The sequence below is a fragment of the Astyanax mexicanus genome, unplaced genomic scaffold (assembly GCF_023375975.1).
Source record: "Astyanax mexicanus isolate ESR-SI-001 unplaced genomic scaffold, AstMex3_surface scaffold_50, whole genome shotgun sequence".
In the NCBI taxonomy this organism is placed as follows: domain Eukaryota; kingdom Metazoa; phylum Chordata; class Actinopteri; order Characiformes; family Acestrorhamphidae; genus Astyanax; species Astyanax mexicanus.
In genome coordinates, this window is record NW_026040060.1 from 238,527 (window position 1) to 259,430 (window position 20,904).

At 44.9% G+C, this 20,904-nt stretch overlaps 3 protein-coding genes across 18 annotated transcripts in view; all 3 read right to left on the reverse strand.

Moving 5' to 3' along the window:
- LOC125797555 (netrin-3-like) overlaps positions 1–20,904 on the reverse strand; it is a 275,873-nt gene that overhangs the window by 184,213 nt on the left and 70,756 nt on the right. The window lies entirely within an intron of this gene.
- Positions 1–20,904, reverse strand: part of LOC125780423 (noggin-2-like) — a 215,848-nt gene that overhangs the window by 106,093 nt on the left and 88,851 nt on the right. The window lies entirely within an intron of this gene.
- LOC103021387 (ankyrin repeat and fibronectin type-III domain-containing protein 1) overlaps positions 1–20,904 on the reverse strand; it is a 314,758-nt gene that overhangs the window by 74,606 nt on the left and 219,248 nt on the right. The gene's annotated exons all lie outside the window — the stretch shown is intronic.

The window sequence follows — 20,904 nt, forward strand, 5'->3', positions numbered from 1 at the left end:
GAGAGCCGTACTTACCCTGCTGCCGAAGAAGGGAGACCTGACCTGTCTGAAAAACTGGCGCCCTGTCTCTCTACTGTGTACAGACTATAAACTCCTCTCGAAAACGTTAGCCTCAAGACTGGGGAAGGTGATGGAACAGGTGATTCATGTTGACCAGACGTACTGTGTGCCTGGTAGGTCTATTTTTGATAATATTTATCTAATTCGGGATGTTTTGGACGTCTCTAGGCTATTGGGCTTAAAGGCTGGTCTCTTATTTCTGGACCAGGAAAAGGCTTTTGACCGGGTTGAACACGGCTACCTTTGGAAAGTTCTAGAGAACTTTGGGTTCAACCCAGGTTTCATAGCCATGATCAGGGTTCTGTACTGTGACACTGAGAGTGTGCTTAAGGTCAATGGCGGTTTGTGTGCCCCTTTTAAAGTTTTTAGAGGTGTACGTCAGGGCTGCTCTTTGTCAGGCATGTTGTATGCCTTGGCTATAGAGCCCCTGCTGTGTAAGCTGAGGGAGAGGCTCACTGGGTTACTCATACCCGGCTGTCCTACTCCCATACGCATTTCCAGTTATGCAGATGATCTGGTTCTTTTAATCTCCAATCAAACTGATGTGTCTGTTTTAGCTGAGATTTTATATGATTTTAAGACGTTATCTGCTGCTAAAGTAAACTGGTCCAAGAGTGATGCTATTTTATTGGGGGACTGGGGAGGTGGGGAGCCAGTGTTACCAGACGGTTTGACCTGGAGGACGGGTGCTTTTAAATATTTGGGCATACACCTACAAGACGATTCTGGCACAGCGAATTGGGAGGGAATCGTTGAGAAGATTAAGGGACGTCTCAGCAGATGGACATGGTTACTACCTCAGATGTCCTATAGAGGGCGTATTTTAGTGATTAATAATCTTGCTGCGTCCTCCTTATGGCATAAGCTGGCCTGCATTGACCCCCCTCCTGGTTTACTTGCTGATATCCAAGCTTTACTTGTTGATTTCTTTTGGGATCGCCTACACTGGATACCTCAATGCGTGCTGCATCTGCCAAAAGAGGAGGGTGGGCAGGGTCTCGTCCACCTTGCAAGCAGGACTGCTGCCTTCCGCCTCCAATACATCCAAAGACTGCTTACTGGACCCAAAGACCTGGTCTGGAGGGAAGTGGCCTGCAGGATACTGCAGACTGTGGGTGGACTAGGGCTGGACAGGACTTTGTTTTTTATGAACACTGCCTCTCTGGATGTTTTTAACCTGCCGCTTTTCTATCGTGGACTTTTTAGGATTTGGAGTTTTTTTAGAGTCACCAAAATGGACTGTTTTTCTTTACACTGGCTGCTGGAGGAACCGCTGCTTCATGGTGCTCGCTTGGACATTTCTGGTGGAGCTACCCCAGCACTGGCGAGGGTGTTGGCTGCTGCTGGGGTTCGCACGCTGCGCCAGCTGGTGGACACTGTGGGACCTGATCTCTCTCAGGTGGAGAACCTGGCTGCTCGTCTGGGGCTGCGATCTATGCGCGTGGTGGCTCGGCTTTTACATCAGTGGAGGTCACTCCTTACTCCCAAGGAGTGGAACGTTTTAAATGACTATGGTGTGGGACTCACTCTACCGGCTGGGGACGACCCTTTTCCGGGTCTCTCCATTACTCCAGCGCTACAGGACTGTGACGGACCGCTGCTGGAGTCTGGGGGGGATCTGGATACGAACTTGTCTACAGCCTCTGGGAAACTGCTGTATAGAGCCTGTGTGAAGGCTCTTCTTAAAAAGAGGCTGGATGGGAGGGTCGACACGCCCTGGCGTTCGGTTTTATCTATAAGTGATGATGTTAAACCTGAGTGGAGGTCTCTCTACAAACCACCATTGACCAAAAGGGTAGCTGACTTACAGTGGAGACTTTTACACGGGATCATTTCTGTTAACGCTTTTATTTCCATTTTAGATCCCAACACTGCTCCAGGCTGTCCGTACTGTTCACTGAGAGAAACTGTTTTTCATGCTTTTATGCATTGTTTTAGGCTGCGTCCCTTGTTTGATGTTTTACGACATGTTTTTAGTCTTTTTAATGTGCCTTTTACTGTGCAGACTTTTATTCTTGGTTTTAAATATGTTAAAGCTGAGAAGAACAAGTGCCAGCTGCTAAATTTTATACTTGGGCAGGCTAAGATGGCGGCCTACGTTAGCAGAAAGAATAAAGTAGCACAGGTGGCAGATTGGGACGCAGTTCCCATTTTCAACAGACTGGTAAAATCAAGAATTTTAATTGATTTTAATTTTTATCAGCATATGAATAACCTGGAGGCTTTTATTGATAAGTGGTGTTGTGGTGAGGCGATTTGCTCCGTTATTGATGGAGAACTTTGCTTTGCACTTGAGCTTATGTAAAGCTTTTATTTATTAACATTGCTGCCCCCCCCCCCCGCCCCCTCCCCCACATATTTATTTATTGATGTGAATTAAGAATACATATGTCTGGTTTCTCCATTGTTTTTAATAAAAGGACGTTAAAAGTCAAAGTCTCTGTCTCTCTCTGTCTGTCTCTCTCTCTCTCTCTCTCTCTGTCTCTCTGTCTCTCTCTCTCTTTCTCTCTCTCTCTCTCTCTCTCTCTCTCTCTCTGTTTCTCTCTCTCTCTCTCTGTCTGTCTCTCTCTCTCTCTCTGTCTCTCTCTGTCTGTCTCTCTCTCTCTCTCTCTCTATCTGTCTCTCTCTCTCTGTCTCTCTCTGAGTGGGCGGAACGTTTGCGAGTGTGAGAGCGCGTGCGGGCCGTTTGGTCCGCTCGTGTTATTTATTCTTTATTTTCCTTTATTATTTATTTATTATTTTTGGTTGTTAAGTTTAGTTTAAGTTGTTTATAGTTTAGTTTCAGTTTCGTTAGTGGGTTTAGGGGTGTAGGGAGGGTGTTTGGGGGGTTAGGGGGGTTGGGGTTGGCGTCTCTATTGTTTAGACACCATGGCGGCCGGGGAGAAAGTGGCGTGTGACTATGAGCGGCTGAGCCGCAAACACGCAATCAAGGTGCCCACGAGCGTGGACATTTCTGTGGAGGAGAGTACGTTAGCTATTGGAGAAGTTGTAGGATGTGAAAATGTGCTATCTGCGTCCAGAATGAACGGCTCCGTTGTTCTGTTTTTAACTGACGTGGATAAAGTAGCTGAGGTGGTGGGTCAGGGAGTCACTATTAAAGGCAGTTTTTATAAGGCTCTTCCTCTCGTCACCCCTTCTAAAAGAGTCACCCTGTCCAACGTGCCGCCGTTCATTAAAGACGACGTGCTGACCCGCGAGCTGTCCAGGTTTGGGCAGGTAGTATCACCTGTTAAAAAGGTTCCCCTCGGCTGCCGATCTCCGCTCCTAAAGCACGTCGTATCCTTCAGACGTCATGTTTTAATGATTCTGAAGGATAACGCTGACGACCTCAACGTTACATTTAAATTCCGCATAGACAATTTTGATTACACCGTTTTTACCACCACGGAGTCTATGAAGTGCTTCGGCTGCGAGAAAGAGGGCCACCTGGTGCGCTCGTGCCCGGAGAAGCGGGTCGCCCCGCCGCCGCGCGCTGAGGTCGCCAGCACGGCGGACGCTGAGGTTGGAGAGGAGCTAGCCGGGGGGTCCGCGCCGGAGCCCGGGTCTGACGGCGAGGCGGGAGCCGCGGGGAGTGAAGCTGATGGAGGTAAGGAGAGCGTTGGGGCTGGGGACAGTGTAACTCTGGAGGCTGATGCTGAACAGGTAACTGAAACGGTAGATATTGTTAATGATACTGATGATGGTGATGTGGTGCTTGGTGACGGTGGGGAAGACAGGGGGAGCAGGCGGCGCTCAGCGACTCGGCTGAGCCCGTGTTTAAACCCCCTGTCACAAAAGGAAAAAAAAGGCTGCAGGGTCAGTATCAGACCCGCAGCGCTAAAAAGAGCTCAGCCTCCAGAGTTCAACCTGAGGACGGAGCGGCTGCTAACGCTGAATCCTCAGACTCCAACATCTCCCCGTCTTCACAGCCCTGTGGCTCCCGTAACATTTATACGTTGAAAATGATCAGGGACTTTTTATCCTCCACAAAACACGCTAAAGGGGTGCGAGTGGAAGAGTATTTCCCGGATCGCCAAGGTTTTATCCAATCAGTTCATTTTATAAAGAGCACGCAGGGGGAGGAGGGGTTCACCGAACAGGAGTGGTGGAGATTAAAGGGTAAAGTTTCAGCGCTACAACAGCAGATAAATGATGAATCTGATTTGGTCTAGGCTTTTCTGCAGAGCTTTGCTTTATGTACTGTTTGCTGTGTTTTTAAGCTCTCTTTTTAACATGTGTGATTTTAAAATGGCAACATTAAATATTAATGGAGCCAGGGATCCCTATAAGAGAGCTCAGCTGCTTGAGCTGATAAATTTTAAACAAATTGATGTTATGTTTTTACAAGAAACGCACAGTGATGAGCAAAGCTCTGCAGATTGGCTTAGAGAGTTTGATGGGCAAGGCTTCTTTAGTCATAAAAGCTCTTTATCTGCTGGTGTAGCTATACTGTTCTCTAGGAGGTGGACCCCTCAGTCTGTTGAGGTTGAGGAGGTGGTGGCAGGGAGGTTTTTAAAAGTTCGTGTGTTTTTAGTCATTGTGTTTTTATTTTTTATGTGTTTATGCTCCTGTATTGGGGGTTGACAGGATGTTGTTTTTAAACACACTTTGTGGAGCTCTAGACAGATGCAGTAAAGAAGAATATGTGTTTTTAGCAGGTGATTTTAACTGTACAGAGTCCAGCACAGACAGAAATCACTTTGAGCCACATCCTGCTTCACGAAGGAAGCTCATACAGCTCCTTAGAAAACATGAGCTCAGTGATGTATGGAAAATTTTACATAGGGGTCAGATCCAGTACACATGGGCACATGCCAGGGAAAACTTTTTATCGCTAGCAAGGCTTGACAGATTTTATTGTTTTAAACATCATCTTAATGTTTTTAGGACTTGCCAAATCTCACCAGTCGCTTTTTCTGACCACAGTGTAGTTCAGTGCACTGTTGGAATTGCAAACGTTAAACCTAAAAGCGCTTACTGGCATTTTAACACAACTCTTTTAGATGATATACATTTTAGAGACGCTTTTACTTTTTTTTTTGGAATAATTTTCGTTTAACTAAAGCATCTTTTAGCACTTTGCAGCACTGGTGGGATTTTGGTAAAGTCCAGATTTCACAGTTTTGTCAGCAGTATACTCGCAGTGTCACAAAAGACATTACCCGGTCTATGAAAAGTCTTGAGATAGAAATAGTGGAACTTCAAAGTTTATCAGAATCCACAGGAAATCGAGAGCATATTAAAGCTCTCAAAACTAAAAAAGTTGCACTAACAGACCTGGTTGGTGTAAAAGCGCAGGGGGCTCTGGTTAGGTCTCGGTTCCAGAAGGTGACGCAGATGGACGTTCCGTCCAAGTTCTTCTTCAGCCTGGAACGCAAGAACGGTCAGAGCCGGTGTATGCATGCCCTGCGGGCTGAGTCTGGCGAATTACTTACAGACCCCGCAGGGATTCACCGGCAAGCCGTTCGTTTTTACACTGAACTGTACAGCACCGAGTACAGAGAGCAGCCCGAGCTTGAGCGGGTCTTCCTCGACGGTCTGCCGCAGCTCCCAGAGGACTCTCTCCAGGGCCTTGAGAGGCCGCTGTCCCTGGTCGAGCTGGGCGAAGCGCTGCAGGGTGTGGAGTGTGGGAAGACACCGGGTATTGATGGACTTCCAGCTGAGTTCTACAAGTCCTTTTGGTCAGTGATTGGTGAGGACATGCTGGAAGTCCTCAACAACAGCCTGTCCAGGGGAAGGCTGCCATCGAGCTGCAGGAGAGCAGTCCTCACACTCCTACCCAAAAAAGGCGATCTGCAGGAGATCAAAAACTGGAGACCCGTCTCACTGCTCTGCTGTGACTACAAGCTGCTTTCTAAGGTGCTGGCAGCCAGGCTGGGGAGGGTTATTGGTCAGATCGTCCACCCTGACCAGACCTACTGCGTTCCAAACAGGTCCATTTTTGATAATATATCATTAATTCGTGATGTTCTGGACGTCTCAAGTCTTTTGGGTTTGGATACTGGTCTGATTTCTCTAGATCAGGAAAAGGCATTTGACAGGGTTGAACATGAATATCTCTGGAAGGTTCTAGCAGCCTTTGGGTTCCCCCCTCGTCTTATAGCCATGATCAGGGTCTTATACTGTGATGCTGAGAGTATTCTAAAGGTAAACGGTGGTTTAAGCTCTCCTTTTAAAGCCCGGAGGGGGATAAGGCAAGGCTGCTGTTTATCTGGCATGCTTTATTCTCTGGCCATAGAGCCTTTTTTAAATAGGTTGAGATGCACCCTCTCTGGTTTTAATGTACCCCATTGTGATTTTAAGATTTTACTGTCTGCTTATGCTGATGATGTCATTTTAACTCTACAGTGTCAACAAGATATTGACAATCTAATCAGCATTGTGGGTGACTTTGGGAAGATTTCATCTGCCAAAATTAACTGGGGTAAAAGTAAGGCTTTGTTGGTGGGGAAATGGCTGGATGGGACGCTTTGTTTACATCAGGGGCTGAGTTGGGTGAGGAATGGTTTTAAATATCTGGGTGTGTTTTTAGGGGATGAGCAGATGGAACAAAAGAACTGGGAAGGGCTGCTTGAAAAGGTTAAAGGGCATCTTAGCAGGTGGACCTGGCTGCTACCTCACCTGTCCTACAGAGGGCGGGTTTTAATCTGTAATAACCTTGCAGCATCTTCCCTCTGGCACAGGTTGTAGTGTCTAGACCCCCCTCCAGGCCTTCTGTCCAGCATCCAAGCCGCTCTGGTGGATTTCTTCTGGAACAAGCTGCACTGGATTCCACAGAGTGTGCTGTTCCTGCCCAAAGATGAAGGAGGACAAGGCCTGATCCACCTGGCGAGCAGAGTTGCAGCCTTCCGCCTCCAGTTCCTGCAGAGACTTCTCTCTGGACCAGAACACCTCAGATGGAGGCCACTGGCTTGCACTCTGCTCCGGAGGGGGGGTAATCTAGACCTGGACCTACCTCTGTTTTTAATGAAACCCAAAAGACTGTTTTTCCGGAATATGCCATTTTTTTATCGTGGACTTTTTAAAGTACTCTGTTTTTTTTAAACCCAGCAGCAAGAGGACACATCTCTGCACTGGCTCCTGAAGGAGCCACTGATTAAAGGAGCACGCCTGGATGTGACAAGTGACTTCAATCCATCCATGGACAGGACTTTGTGCTCTAAAGGACTAAAGACTCTGGGGGACTTAGTGGAGCTTGCAGGGCCCGATCTGGACAAAGTGGGCCCTGTAGCTGAACGCCTGGGCATCAGGTCTGCTCGTCTTGCAGCTCAGCTTCTGCAGAAATGGACATGTGCACTAACAGAGGCTGAGCGTGCCCTGCTCAAAGACTGTAGCGTGAACTGTAATGGAGAGGATGCGCTCTACCCAAGTCTGACCCTCACACCTGACTTTGGGGACTGTGAGGGTCAGTTACTACAGGCTGCAGACACTGGGACTCTGTTTTTAAACGAAACTACTGGGAAGTGTTTTTATAAAACTTGTGTAAAGGTTTTAAACAGAACAAAACTTAACTCGAGGGTTGACACACCATGGCGTGCTAGACTGGTTTTAAATGATGATTTTAAACCTGCTTGGAGAGCTTTTTACAAACCACCGTTAACCAAGACCTATGGTGATTTACAGTGGAGGGTTGTACACTGTATAATGGCTGTGAATGCTTTTATTTCGGTTTTAAACCCAGAAGTGTCTCAAAACTGTCCATGCTGTGGTGAGAGGGAGACAGTTTTTCATTGTTTTATGGAGTGTCGCAGACTAACCCCACTGTTTCGGCTTTTAGAGTTAGTTTTTAATTGTTTTAGTGTTGTTTTTACTAAACCAGTTTTTATCCTTGGCTTCAAGTACTTTCGCTCAAGAAAAACACAATGCCAACTGCTTAATTTCATTCTGGGGACAGGCAAAATGGCGATCTGGGTAAGCAGGAAAAGCATTGTAGAGGGTCTCAGTGACAGTGACGTTGTCACTGTTTTTAAAAGACTGTTAAAAACACGAATTTTAATTGATTTTAAGTATTACTCCACCATGAGGAACATGGACAGTTTTGAGAACATGTGGTGTTTTATGGACATTTTATGCTCAGTAGAAAATAAAGAACTTCTTTTTGCCGAGTTTTTAACCTGAGCTGTGTCTGCTTTTTAACTTTAAAACACATACTGTCTTAAACGTTCTTGTTCTTTTGTTTTATTGTTTTTTATTTTTATTTTTTATTTTTTATTTTTATTTTTATTTTTTTGCTTTTTAGCTTTGAAACAGATTGACTGAGTTTTAACCCTGGGTAATGTTTCAATAAAGTTGTTGCTAAAATTCAAATTCTCTCTGTTTCTCTCTCTCTCTCTCTGTCTCTCTCTCTCTCTCTCTCTCTCTCTCTCTCTCTGTTTCTCTCTCTCTCTCTGTCTCTCTCTCTCTCTCTCTCTCTCTCTCTCTCTCTCTCTCTGTTTCTCTCTCTGTTTCTCTCTCTCTCTCTCTCTCTCTTTCTCTCTCTCTCTCTCTTTCTCTCTCTGCGCATGCGTGGCGTTTGTGGAGTGTGTGGAGTGAGTGTGTGTGGGAGCGCTGTGGAGGTGAGCGTGTGCTCTTTTTCCCTGTTTCCTGTATCTTTTCTTCCTGTTTTTCGGGATTTGTTCATACTTTTGAATCTTCATTGTTAATCACTGTAGTTTGCGGGCCGCTTTGGGGCGGCGGGTGAGGGGGGTTATGGCGTCCCGCCTCACGGCTGGGACGCCTGCTCTGTCCCGCGCTAATGGCTTTAGGTTAGTCCCGCCAGCAGAAGCGAGTATAGAAGATGTGCTCATTGCAATAGGAGAACAAATAGGAACTGAGCAAATCTACTCTGCATCACGTATGAATAAAGCTGTGGTGGTGTTCATTAAGGATGAGCGTTTAGTAAATAGATTAGTGGAAAGCGGGATTTGGGTAGTGGAGACTTTTGTTTCGGTTTCTCCGTTGGCAACACCTGCAACCAGAGTTACCATCTCCAATGTCCCGTCTTTCCTTTCTAATGATTTAATAAGTAAAGAACTGAGCCGTTTTGGTAAGTTCGCCAGTGAGATGATCGAGGTGCCTCTCGGCTGTAAGACAGAGGCGCTTAAACGTGTACTGTCGTTTCGCCGGCAGGTTTATATGTTTTTAAACAGTCCGGACAGGACGCTGGATGTCTCGTTCCGTGTGTCTGACGGAGCGATTTCGTATATGTTATATGCCAGCACTGACAGTTTGAGGTGTTTTGAGTGTGGAAGTGTTGGACATAAGCGGCAGGCGTGTCCGCTTAGAGAGTGCAGGGATGCCCCGGAAAACCGGGCGCTAGATAAAGCCGGGACCGCTGAGATCGGGGTGCGACATAACGTGAACCCAGGAGAAGGTACGTCTGCAGCGGCTGCCCCGGAGACGGATCAGGGTGAGGAGGTGAGTGAGAGGTCGGAGGACAGGGTGTCGGGGGAGGAGACTGTGCTTCAAGCTGAGCTGCAGGTGGGGCAGGTAGAAGGGGAGGCAGGTATTGAGGTGAGTGTAGCTGAGCTGCAGGCTGAGAGTAGCGGGGGAACTGAGCAGGAGTCTGCAGCATTAGCTGCGTCTCAGTTAGAATCAGTGTTTTCAGAGGTAGCGGTGGAGGAAGGAGATGACAGGATTTCAGAATTTTCAGATGTTGGGAGTAGTCAGTTCGACTGTGAAATGTTGTATACTGTGGATCAGATTAACTCATTTTTGGATGAGACTAAAGGGAAAACCATTAATGTGAGTGATTATTTCCCTGATCTGGATAAATTTGTTTGTTCAGTGTTGAAAGCGCAGAAAAGTGTGGGTTATGAGGTTCTTCCCAAGACGAAACGTTATCGGTTAAAAAATCACGTAACTAGAATCAGGAAGGCAAAATCTGCGAAGGTTGGTGTGAAGTCCCGCTCTGGGGGTAAAAATGAATAAGCACAGTGCACAAGGTCAGAGGGCCTCCCTTGCATGCTTTTTCTGTTTGTTTATTTACTGTCTCTTCCTTTTCTTTTTCGAGAGCATGGGAATCCTTAGGGTGGGCTCCTTAAATGTAAATGGGTTTAGGGATAAGAATAAACAATCACTTTTTTCTGAAATTTTTAGTCTGAAAAAGTTAAATGTGTGTTTTGTGCAAGAAACTCATAGTGAGAAGGATTTTGTTTCTGATTGGGGTCTGTGGTGGAGGGGAGAGTATATATTCAGTCACCTTTCAAATGTTAGTGGTGGGGTTGGTATGATTTTTTCCCAATCTACTAGAGTGACTATTCTGTCTAAAACAGAAGTGGTAGCGGGCCGTTTACTGGTAGTTAGAGCTAAGGTGAATGAACATGAGCTCGTACTTATAAATGTATATTCTCCTAATCAAGGTTCTGATAGAATGGAGCTGTTTAATAAGCTGCAGCAGTCTTTACAGTCTTTCTCTCCTGAGGACACGGTCATAATGGGGGGTGATTGGAATTGCACACTGGATTTTGTTAAAGATAGAAATGGGGAAGAGCCTCACCCTCGGTCAGCTGATTTTTTGGCTAAAGTAGTATCATCTTTTGGGATGATAGATACCTGGCGGGAAAAACATCCTTCAGTAAAAAGTTATACATGGGTGAAAGTCTTTAATGGGGGGGTTTCTGCTGCACGTTTGGACAGATTTTATATTTCTCAGAATGTGAGAAATAGAATCAGTCAGTGTAATATTCAGCCCACTGCCTTCTCAGACCATCATTTATGTACTGTTGATTTTCATGTTGACTCTCATGCTGCTAAAAGCTGTATGTGGTATTTTAATAAGAGTTTGCTAAAAGATAAACTTTTTTATGAGTGTTTTAAGTTATTTTGGTCAGAGTGGGTCTTACAGAAAGACAGTTTTGAGACTATTATGCAGTGGTGGGAAGTGGGGAAGACCCAAATAAAACTTTTTTGTGAAAATTACACAGCTTTTTCTACAACTAAAATAAGAACGGCTGTTCAGGTGTTGGAACAGAAGATTATGGAAATTTATGATCAAATGATAAATCAAAAGGTTTCGGGTTTACAAACAGTGCTATCCAAACTTTTACAGAACCTGAGTGGTATATTAAGTGAGAAGGCAAAGGGAGCTTTGGTGAGAGCCAGATTTGTATCTGTGCATGACATGGATGCTCCCACTGCCTTTTTTTTTAATTTGGAACGGTCAACTTTGCAGCACAAATCTCTGGTGTCTTTAAGGAAAGTTGATGGAACAATCACCGCTGACCCAGCTGAAGTGCGTAAGATGGCTGTAAGTTTTTATGCAGATTTATACACTGCAGGAACTTTGAATCAGGACTGTGTGGAGTTTTTGCTTTCTGATCTTCCAAAATTGGATCAGAGACATAAGCAGGCCTTGGATTCGTCATTGACTTTTGAGGAAGTCACCAAAGCTGTTCACCAGCTCTCTGCCGGGCGGGCGCCGGGTTTAGATGGCTTGCCGGTGGACTTTTACAAAGCATTTTGGGGAATTATTGGAGAAGATTTGTTCAATGTTCTTCAGGCCAGTTTTGTTGCCAAGGTGCTTCCGAAGAGCTGCCAGCGAGCAGTTCTATCTCTTTTGCCAAAGAAGGGAGATCTCTCTTCGTTGCGGAACTGGAGGCCGGTATCACTTCTCTGTTGTGACTATAAGATACTGTCACGTTGCCTTGCTAATAGACTTAAGGAGGTTATACACACAATTGTACATAGAGATCAGTCATACTGCATTCCTAAAAGGTCTATTTATGATAATTTGTTTTTACTAAGAGATTTATTTGATTATGCTAAATTGTCTGGCTCAGATTTTGGCCTTTTGTCTCTCGATCAAGAGAAGGCTTTTGATCGAGTTGATCATGAGTACTTATTCAGCACTTTAAGAGCTTTTGGGTTTGGTAACGGTTTTCTGTCATATGTTAAACTGTTGTACACAGAGGCCTCCTGTATGATTAAGGTGGGAGGCAGTCTGAGTGTGCCAGTTTTGGTAACTAGAGGAATCAGGCAAGGCTGCCCCTCCTCAGGCCTTTTATACGCTTTGGCTGTAGAACCTTTTTTGTGTTTACTACGGAATAGGCTGGGAGGTCTGCAGTTTGATGGATCCTCTATTAAGTTGTCTGCTTATGCAGATGATATTACTGTTGTGGTTCAGAACGGTGTTGATATTGACAATTTACAGCAATCTCTGTGTATTTATGAGCAAGCCTCCTCTGCTAAACTGAACTGGAACAAAACAGAAGCCCTATGGTGTGGTAGTTTTAATGGGGACCGTTCTTTGCCTCCGTTTCCAGGGGGTGTTAAATGGAATAAATCAGGTCTAAAGTTTTTAGGGGTTTGGATAGGTACTGAGCAGGCTAAGTCTCGTAATTGGGAGGGTTTAAAGGAGAAAGTCCAAGCCAGGTTGTCTACATGGTCTCGTTGGCTACCCCAGCTATCGTATCGGGGACGAGTGCTTATTGCTAATAACCTGATTGCATCTGCTCTTTGGCACAAGTTCACGGTGCTGAATCCACCTGAGGGACTGGTCAGGGACATTCAAAAGGCACTGGTGAATTTTTTTTGGGATGGACAGCACTGGCTCAGGGCTCCTGTATTATTCCTTCCTGTACAGGAGGGAGGACAGGGCCTGATAGATATTCGGTCCAGAATCGCTGTTCTGCGGTTGCAGGCAGTGCAACGTCTCTTGTATCACAGTCAACATTGCTGGGTGGATGTGGCCTGTGCTCTACTGAGATTTGCTGGACATATGGATTTTGACAAGCATCTTTTTTTGCTCGGTTTGGAGACTGTGGGTTTGGGGGGTTTGACTCCTTTTTACTCTGCTGTTTTTCAAGCATGGAATATCTTCACTGTTTTGAGGGAGAAAGCTTTGTTTCCATCACGCTGGGTTTTTGAGGAACCACTGTTTTTGAATCCTGTGTTCCCTGTACTCACCCGGAATTTGGCTGGTCTTAGAGTCCCTTTCCTGGAGCATGGTCTCAGTAAGGTTCGTCACTTGAGAAGGGGTACATCCTGGTTAACGGCAGAAGAGCTGGCAGACATGGCTGGGATACGATCAGTACGTTTGGCTTCGCAAGTGCTTGGCTACTTAAAATCTGACCTGTCGGTTTCTGTCTCTGCATACCTGGAGGTGAATCCTGTAGAGGACTATCAGAGCACTGATACGGATTTTCCTGAGATGGTGGTCAGTATGGATCAGGAGGGGTGGCAGGAGACTCAGGGATTACTTCTGTCAATGAAAACTCCAACCCTTGGAAGTTTCAGTGAACTGAACAAACGGACACTTTATCATGCCTGTATAAAAGTTTTGAGTTTTCGTAGCCTGAGAGATGTGTGTGAGACAAAATGGACAGAGGTACTTGAGGCAGGCCCGTCCCCTAAAGGTAGCTGGAGGTCCGTGTATAAAAGGCCTATTGATAAGAAAGTGGGTGACCTCCAGTGGAGGATTATACACGCCATTTTAGCAACAAACAGACACGCGGCCCGGATTGATCCTACAGTTGGGGAGGGTTGTAATTTTTGTGGTGCTTCTGAAACTTTGTTCCATGTCTTTTTGCAGTGTTCACGGTTAGGACCTATTTTGTCTTTGGTGAAAAATTGGGGTTTAAAGTTTTTGGGATCTTTTAAGGAAAGTTTGTTTATTTATGGTCCTAAATATTCTGTTTCACAGAAAGACAAAGTAGTGCTTTTAAATTTTCTGTACGGGGCAGCAAAGTTGGCAATTTGGTGCACCAGGAAGAACAAGATTCAGGGCAATGGAGGTACTGACCCTGTCCTAATGGTGAAGGGTCTGATTATGAAACGACTCCATATTGAGTTTGTATACTATAAGCTGGTGGAGGATTTGGACTTCTTTTTTAAGGTGTGGGGAGGAGGGGGACTTGTTTGTGAGCCTGATGGTTTTGGTGGTTTTGTGATGAATTTGTGAGAAAATAATCTTATAGTACAAGATTTTTGCTCTGGACATGTGTATTGTTTTTTCTGCTCTGAAGTAATTGAAAAATTAAATGTGGTTTTAAAAGTCAAAAAAGTCTCTCTGTTTCTCTCTCTCTCTCTCTCTCTCTCTGTTTCTCTCTCTGTTTCTCTCTCTCTCTGTCTCTCTCTCTCTCTCTCTCTCTCTGTTGCTCTTGCTCTCTCTCTCTCTCTCTCACTCTGTCGGGTGGAGGTGGAGGTGTGTGGTGAGAGTTCTGTTCTCTTTTCTCCACTGATACTTTACAGACACTAAAGTGAAAATCAGGTGTTTTTGGTACAGTTTAGTGTATTGCTGCGGGTTAGCCCGGTAAGGGGAGGTTTGAGGGGGTTCTGTGGTTAGAGTTCGTGGTGGTGTGCGGAGATGGCGTCTCCCGGCGGGGGGAGTGGAGGACGTGTTGCTGGGAGTAGGAGATCAGATCGGCTGTGAGAATATTGTTTCGGCATCCAGGATGAACAGAGCCGTGGTGGTTTTTGTGAAGGAGGAGCAGATGGTAACCCGGCTGGTTGAAAGTGGAATCTGGGTAAGTGGAGTTTATTTTGCGGTTTCGCCGCTGGTTGCTCCGACTACCAAAGTCACGATCTCAAATGTGCCAACGTTTATTCCAGACACTGATATTAAACGCGAACTCTCCCGTTACGGGAGATTCGGAAGTGAAATAAAAAAGATCCCGCTGGCCTGTAGATCTGGTACCCTGAAGCATGTGCTCTCCTTTCGTAGACAAGTGCTCATGTTTCTGGAGGAGGAAACTTTGGATGTGTCGTTTAGGGTCTGGCATGAAGGGCGGTCGTTTATGATTTACGCGACAACTGGAAGTTTGAAGTGTTTTGAATGTGGTGATGTCGGACACAAGAGACAAGCCTGTCCGCACAGGGATGAGATGGAGCCGGTAGCGGGGCCTAGCAGGCCGCCGGCCGGGGAGGTAAACACTGCGGAGCAGGGCTCGGGAGTTAGCAGTGGAGGAGGTGGAGATAGTGGGGTTAGCGGTAGCTCTACAGGTGGGATCGCTGGTGAGAGGAGTGAGAGAGAGGATGTTCAGGTTGGAGGGATGAAGGAGGCACAGCCCATACTGAATGACTCGCAGGTGAGCGGGGCAGGCGGGCAGGGGGGTGCTGCAGGGCTGGGAGGTGGAGAGACACAGGTGAGTGAGGGGGAGATAGTGGAACCGGCAGCTGATACACTAGGAGCTGTCAGTAGAGACATGGCTGATGAGGATGCCTGTTCAGTGCTCTCAGCTATCTCTGATTTGGGATCTCAGATGGATGACGCTGATCTTTACTCTCTGCAAGAGATTAATCTGTTTCTGGATGAGACTTTTGGCAAAGCCGTTGAAGTGAAGGATTTTTTCCCTGATGTTGATAAGTTTGTCTCCTCGGTAGTTCGGCTGCAGCGGTCTGTGGGCTATGATGCCTTGAGTGAAAAGAAAAGGTTTCGGCTGAAGAAAATCCTGACCAAGCTGCGTAAGGGCAAAGGCCATGCACTGGTAAAGAAGCACTAATGAGCACGATGCACTGGGTTTTTTCCTTGCTTAACTGTGTTTTCTGGGTCTGTTCCTTTTTTACTACATTTCTATATATGGAGTTTCTTAGGGTAGGCTCTTTAAACATAAACGGCGGGCGGGATAGACACAAATTAGGGATGCTTTCTGAGTTTGTTAGGATTAGGGGGATTGATATAATATTTTTGCAGGAAACACATTCAACTGTTGATAATGAAATTGATTGGGGAATATGGTGGGGAGGAGAATTTCGCTTGAGTCACGGAACTGCTTCAAGTGCGGGGGTAGCAGTTTTAATGTTGAAATCACTTAATGCGACTGTATTATCAGTCGCTGAGGTGGTGGGGGGTAGGGTGCTTTTAGTTAAAGTTGAAATTCGGGGGTTTAAGTTTTTGCTTGTGAATGTATATGCGCCTAATAAAGGCCCCGAACGTTTAGAGGTTTTTTTCACAGCTACAGGATGCCCTTTTGGCACATACTGAAGATGATTTATGTATAGTAATGGGAGGAGACTGGAACTGTACTACACAGTTCACAGTTGACAGGAATGGGGAGGAGCCACATAGTCGATCGAGTGAAAAGCTTGTGCATTTGGTCAGCATGAATGGTTTAATAGATATATGGAGAGATAGGAATAAAAATGTAAGGCAGTATACATGGGTGAAAATAGATGATTCTAGAGTTGTAGGAGCAAGGTTGGATAGGTTTTATGTCAGCAAAAGTTTTAACAACAGGGTAGTAAGAGCTGACATATTACCTGTGGGATTTTCTGATCATCATTTAGTAACAATAGATTTGAATGTTACTCTCACATTTTCTGCTCATTATTATTGGCATTTTAATGTTAAGCTTTTACAAGACAATTTTTTTTGTAGTAATTTTGTAGATTTTTGGGGTGCGTGGAGAGAGCAGAAGGCTTCTTTTGATAGCTTGAGTCAGTGGTGGGATGTAGGAAAGGCGCAAGTCAGAGTTTTTTGTCAGAATTATTCTTCTCATGTGGCTAGTTCAGCACGGTTAGCTGTTAAAAAATTGCATCAAGATATTATGTATTTGGAAAATGAAGTAATTGGAAATAATAATGTGGAGTTACATAAGGAACTAATAGAGAAAGAACAGCAGTTGAGAATATATTTACAAGAGCAGGTTAAAGGTGCACTGATGCGGGCTAGGATTAGTTCTATCAAAGATATGGATGCTCCAAGTGCTTATTTTTTTAACTTGGAGAAAAAAGTTGCACAGCAGAAGCAGATGACTTATTTACAGCGAGAAGATGGGACTCTGACATCCGATCCAGCCGTGATGAGGAGGATGGCAGTGCAGTATTATGCCGAACTGTATGGCTCTCAGGACTGTGATTCTGACTGTGTTACAGACCTGATTCGGGATCTTTCAGTGCTGACTCCAGGTCAGAGAGAGACTTTGATATTTCTTATGAGGAACTTACAGCAGCCATGAAGCAGCTGAATACTGGCCGTTCTCCAGGATTGGATGGATTACCAGCTGAATTTTATCAGTGTTTCTGGACAGTGTTGGGAAGGGACTTTTATGAGGTACTGTTGGAGTGTCTATGGACTGGTCTACTCCCTACTAGTTGTAGGAGAGCAGTTTTGTCTCTCCTGCCTAAGAAAGGAGATTTGGGTCTTTTGAAAAATTGGAAACCTGTTTCCTTGCTATGTTCGGACTATAAGATATTTTCAAAATGCCTAGCTAATAGACTTAAATGTTATTTAAATACTATTATTGGGGAAGATCAAACATATTGTGTGCCGGGACGGTCAATTATGGATAACTTGTTTCTTTTACGGGATGTGATCGATTATAGTATAATGCATGATGAAGACTTGGGGATTTTATCACTTGATCAAGAGAAAGCATTCGACAGAGTGGATCATGGGTATCTTTTTAAAACTATGATTGCTTTTGGGTTTGGAGACAAGTTTGTGTCATGGGTTAGGCTTTTATATTCCGATGCTTCTGTCATGGTGAAGGTTGGTGGGGCTTTAAGTGAAAAAGTGCCAGTGCAGAGGGGTATAAGACAAGGGTGCCCTTTATCAGGCCAATTGTATAGCATTACAATTGAACCATTGCTGTGCAGGTTAAGAAGAGGGCTTAGGGGCATACCAGTAACAGGAGACCCATTTGGGACCTGTATTTCAGTGTCTGCTTATGCCGATGACGTCACAGCTGTGGTCACTGGGAAGGAGGATGTCGAGGCACTTAGAAGGAGTCTTGAGATTTATGAACGGGCGTCCTCGGCTAGAGTCAACTGGGGTAAAAGTGAGGGCTATTTAATTGGTCCTTGGTCTGGTAATGAGATTCCTAGGCTTCCAGGTAACTTAGTTTGGGACGGGAAGGTCTAAAGGTTTTGGGTGTGTTTTTAGGGAGCAGTCATTTTCAGAAAAAGAATTGGGAGGGTATGCTGGATAAGGTGTCTGCCCGATTGTCTAAGTGGAATTGGCTAATACCACGTTTGTCGTATAGGGGGAAGTGCTGGTTGCAAACAATCTAGCTGCTTCTACGCTGTGGCACAGATTGATGGTCCTGGAGCCACCGGAGGGCCTGATCAGAGCAGCACAGAAGCGGTTGGTAGACTTTTTCTGGAGTGGACAGCACTGGACTCAGGCGGCAGTTCTTTACCTGCCAATTGCAGAGGGAGGACAAGGTCTAATGGACATTCAAAGCCGAGTCAGAGCCTTTCGGTTGCAGTCCGTAAAGCGTTTGCTTTACTGCAGGGATCTACCATGGAAACGGATGGCTGATAGAATCTTACAGAGGGCGGGGGGTCTGGGGTATGATCTTCAGCTGTTTTGGATCAGCTTGGCTGAGGTGAATTTGTCTGCTCTTACCCCCTTTTACCGCTCGCTCCTCCAGGTTTGGGGATCAATGTTACGGATGTGTCGGGATGTTCAGGATCCTGGAGAGTGGATACTGGAAGAACCGCTATTTTTTAATCCACTGATACGGACTAATTTGTTATCCTCTGTGAGTTTGAGAGTGTGTCTTTTGAGACATGGATGCACAATGTTGAGCCACTGTATAGATGGTAATGGATGGAAATCAGCTACGGAATTTAGGGAAATAGCCGGTCTGCAATCTTCCAGGGTGGCTGCGAGGTTGTTGGAGGAGATACGGTCAGGAATTCCAGGATGCTACAGAGAAGCTGTTGGAAGAGGTGGATTACGGAGTCGATGAGAGGAAAGACTTTGTACACCCAGTTTCAGAGTGGACATGGCGATTGAGGAGGATCCAGATGGAGAAGGAGTTCCAGTATCTACGATCTTCCATGTTCCGGAGCTGCGTGATTTCCAGGAACTGTCTAAGAAGGACTTATATTGTGCTTGTGTGAAGGTCATGCATCAAACCGTGCTGAAGCGTCACAACTTGTCTAAGTGGTTGGTGTTGTTTGGACCAGACTTCCCTCTGAGGGACAGGTGGAGATCCCTATATAAACCTCCCATAGAGAAGCGTACAGCTGATCTTCAGTGGAGGATTATTCATGGGGTGATAGCCACAGACAGACATGTGGCACGCCTGAATCCAGCAGTTAGGGGGCTGTGGGCTGGAGGAAACTGTGAACCTTTTAAACTATGTTGTGGGAACATCCAAATTAGCAATATGGCTTACAAGGAGGAATAAGGGAAGTGGTGCTGGCTGTGTTGCTCCTGAGTTGATGCTGAAAGGACTGATGGCAGGGCGTATGAAAGTGGAATATGAATATTATAAGTTGGGAGATAATATTGAGGAATTTGCTGTAGTATGGGGACATGGTGATATCATGTGTAGTGTTGATGAAGATTTACAATTAATTCTTAATTTTTAAGTTGTGTTTAGTGGATTAATTGTTGGTAAAGGATGTATGTTGTAAATGAAATGTTTATTTTTTTGGAATAATAAAGTGGAGTAAAATCTCTCTCTCTCTCTCTCTCTCTCTCTCTCTCTCTGTTTCTCTCTCTCTCTGTTTCTCTCTCTCTCTCTCTCTCTCTCTTTCTCTCTCTGTTTCTCTCTCTCTCTGTCTCTCTCTCTCTTTCTCTCTCTGTTTCTCTCTCTGTTTCTCTCTCTCTCTCTCTGTTTCTCTCTCTCTCTCTCTGTCTCTCTCTCTCTCTGTTTCTCTCTCTCTCTGGGTGGTGGAGGGGTGGATGGTGGAGGGGTGGATGGGGGGTGGAAGAGGGGTGTAGTTTTACGACTCTTCGTTTTTGTTTATTCCAACATTTTTTAATCAGAAACACAGATCTGGAGCTGCGGCCGGGGCGTCCAATCAGAACGAGTGAATTTCTGAATGATGAGCTTCAGGATGAAGAATGCAAACAGGAGAGCAGGAGTCAGATTTACCCCTCTAACTTAATCTGAAACAGAGGGGGCGGAGCTAACGCTAACGACTCCAGATCCGGCCGAGGGGAGGGGCGTTCTCACTCTGAACTGAAGGGGGGGGGGGGATTTCTCAGCACCTCTATAACATTAGATCACCATTCAGAGTCTGTGATACGATTATAAACCATTATAATTTATTTTATTCTGTACAGGATTTTATTTTCCTCAATGCCTGGAACTTTTAAACTAAAGTATCTGTAATGATCCACAATATATCCTGCTATTTAATAAGCTCTTTAACACTGTTTATATTTACTTAAAGAAAAAACAAAGTTATTTTAATAAATTGACTAATTAATATAGCAATCTAGGAGTAATGTAAGAGTAATATTAAAACCAGCTACAGGGAAAAAACAGAAACAGAAGGTTGTTATAATTTTATGTCTGAACAGTTTCATTACTATACGGAGCTGGTTTTAATGAAGGTTGATCTGTGTATAAATAAAATATTATACAAAGTATATAATAGAAAGTTACACATTTTAATATAATAGGTATAATTTGTAATGTTTTATATGCACACCGGATAATTTTATTATATTTATATTACGGTTTTAGAGGTAAAACACGTAGCTACGTTCTGCCAGCTCTGTTCAATTAATCCATTCAGAATCATCCACGCCCATAGCAACCACCGATAAATACCACAGCAACCACTTAGCACTTAAGCTGTGCAGCTGCAGTTGTGAATGGTTTATATAGAGTATATATAGAGAATAGTGGGCGGGGCTTGTGCGTGTGGATTTAGGTATTAAATCTCCACACGGCGGGACCTGTATGATCAACAGTTACCTGGATTTCAGGTATTTATTAATGTTATTCTTCATTTCTTTTAGGATTTCTCACTGAGAGGATCTTTCCTGTTCATTCCAGCTGGGACTCTTATTTTGAAAATGAAGCTCTGCCTTTTGAAGAGGAAGTAATGGCAGCCATTGTTATGGAGGACTGAGGTTGGAGGTTGGAGAACCTGGGTGAGCTCTTTCTCCTCTCTCCCTGTTTTCATATTGCTGTGTTGATTTGAGGGATTTTTGAAACGTTGGGCCTCATGTTTCAGTAATTTCAGAGTTCTGATCAAATT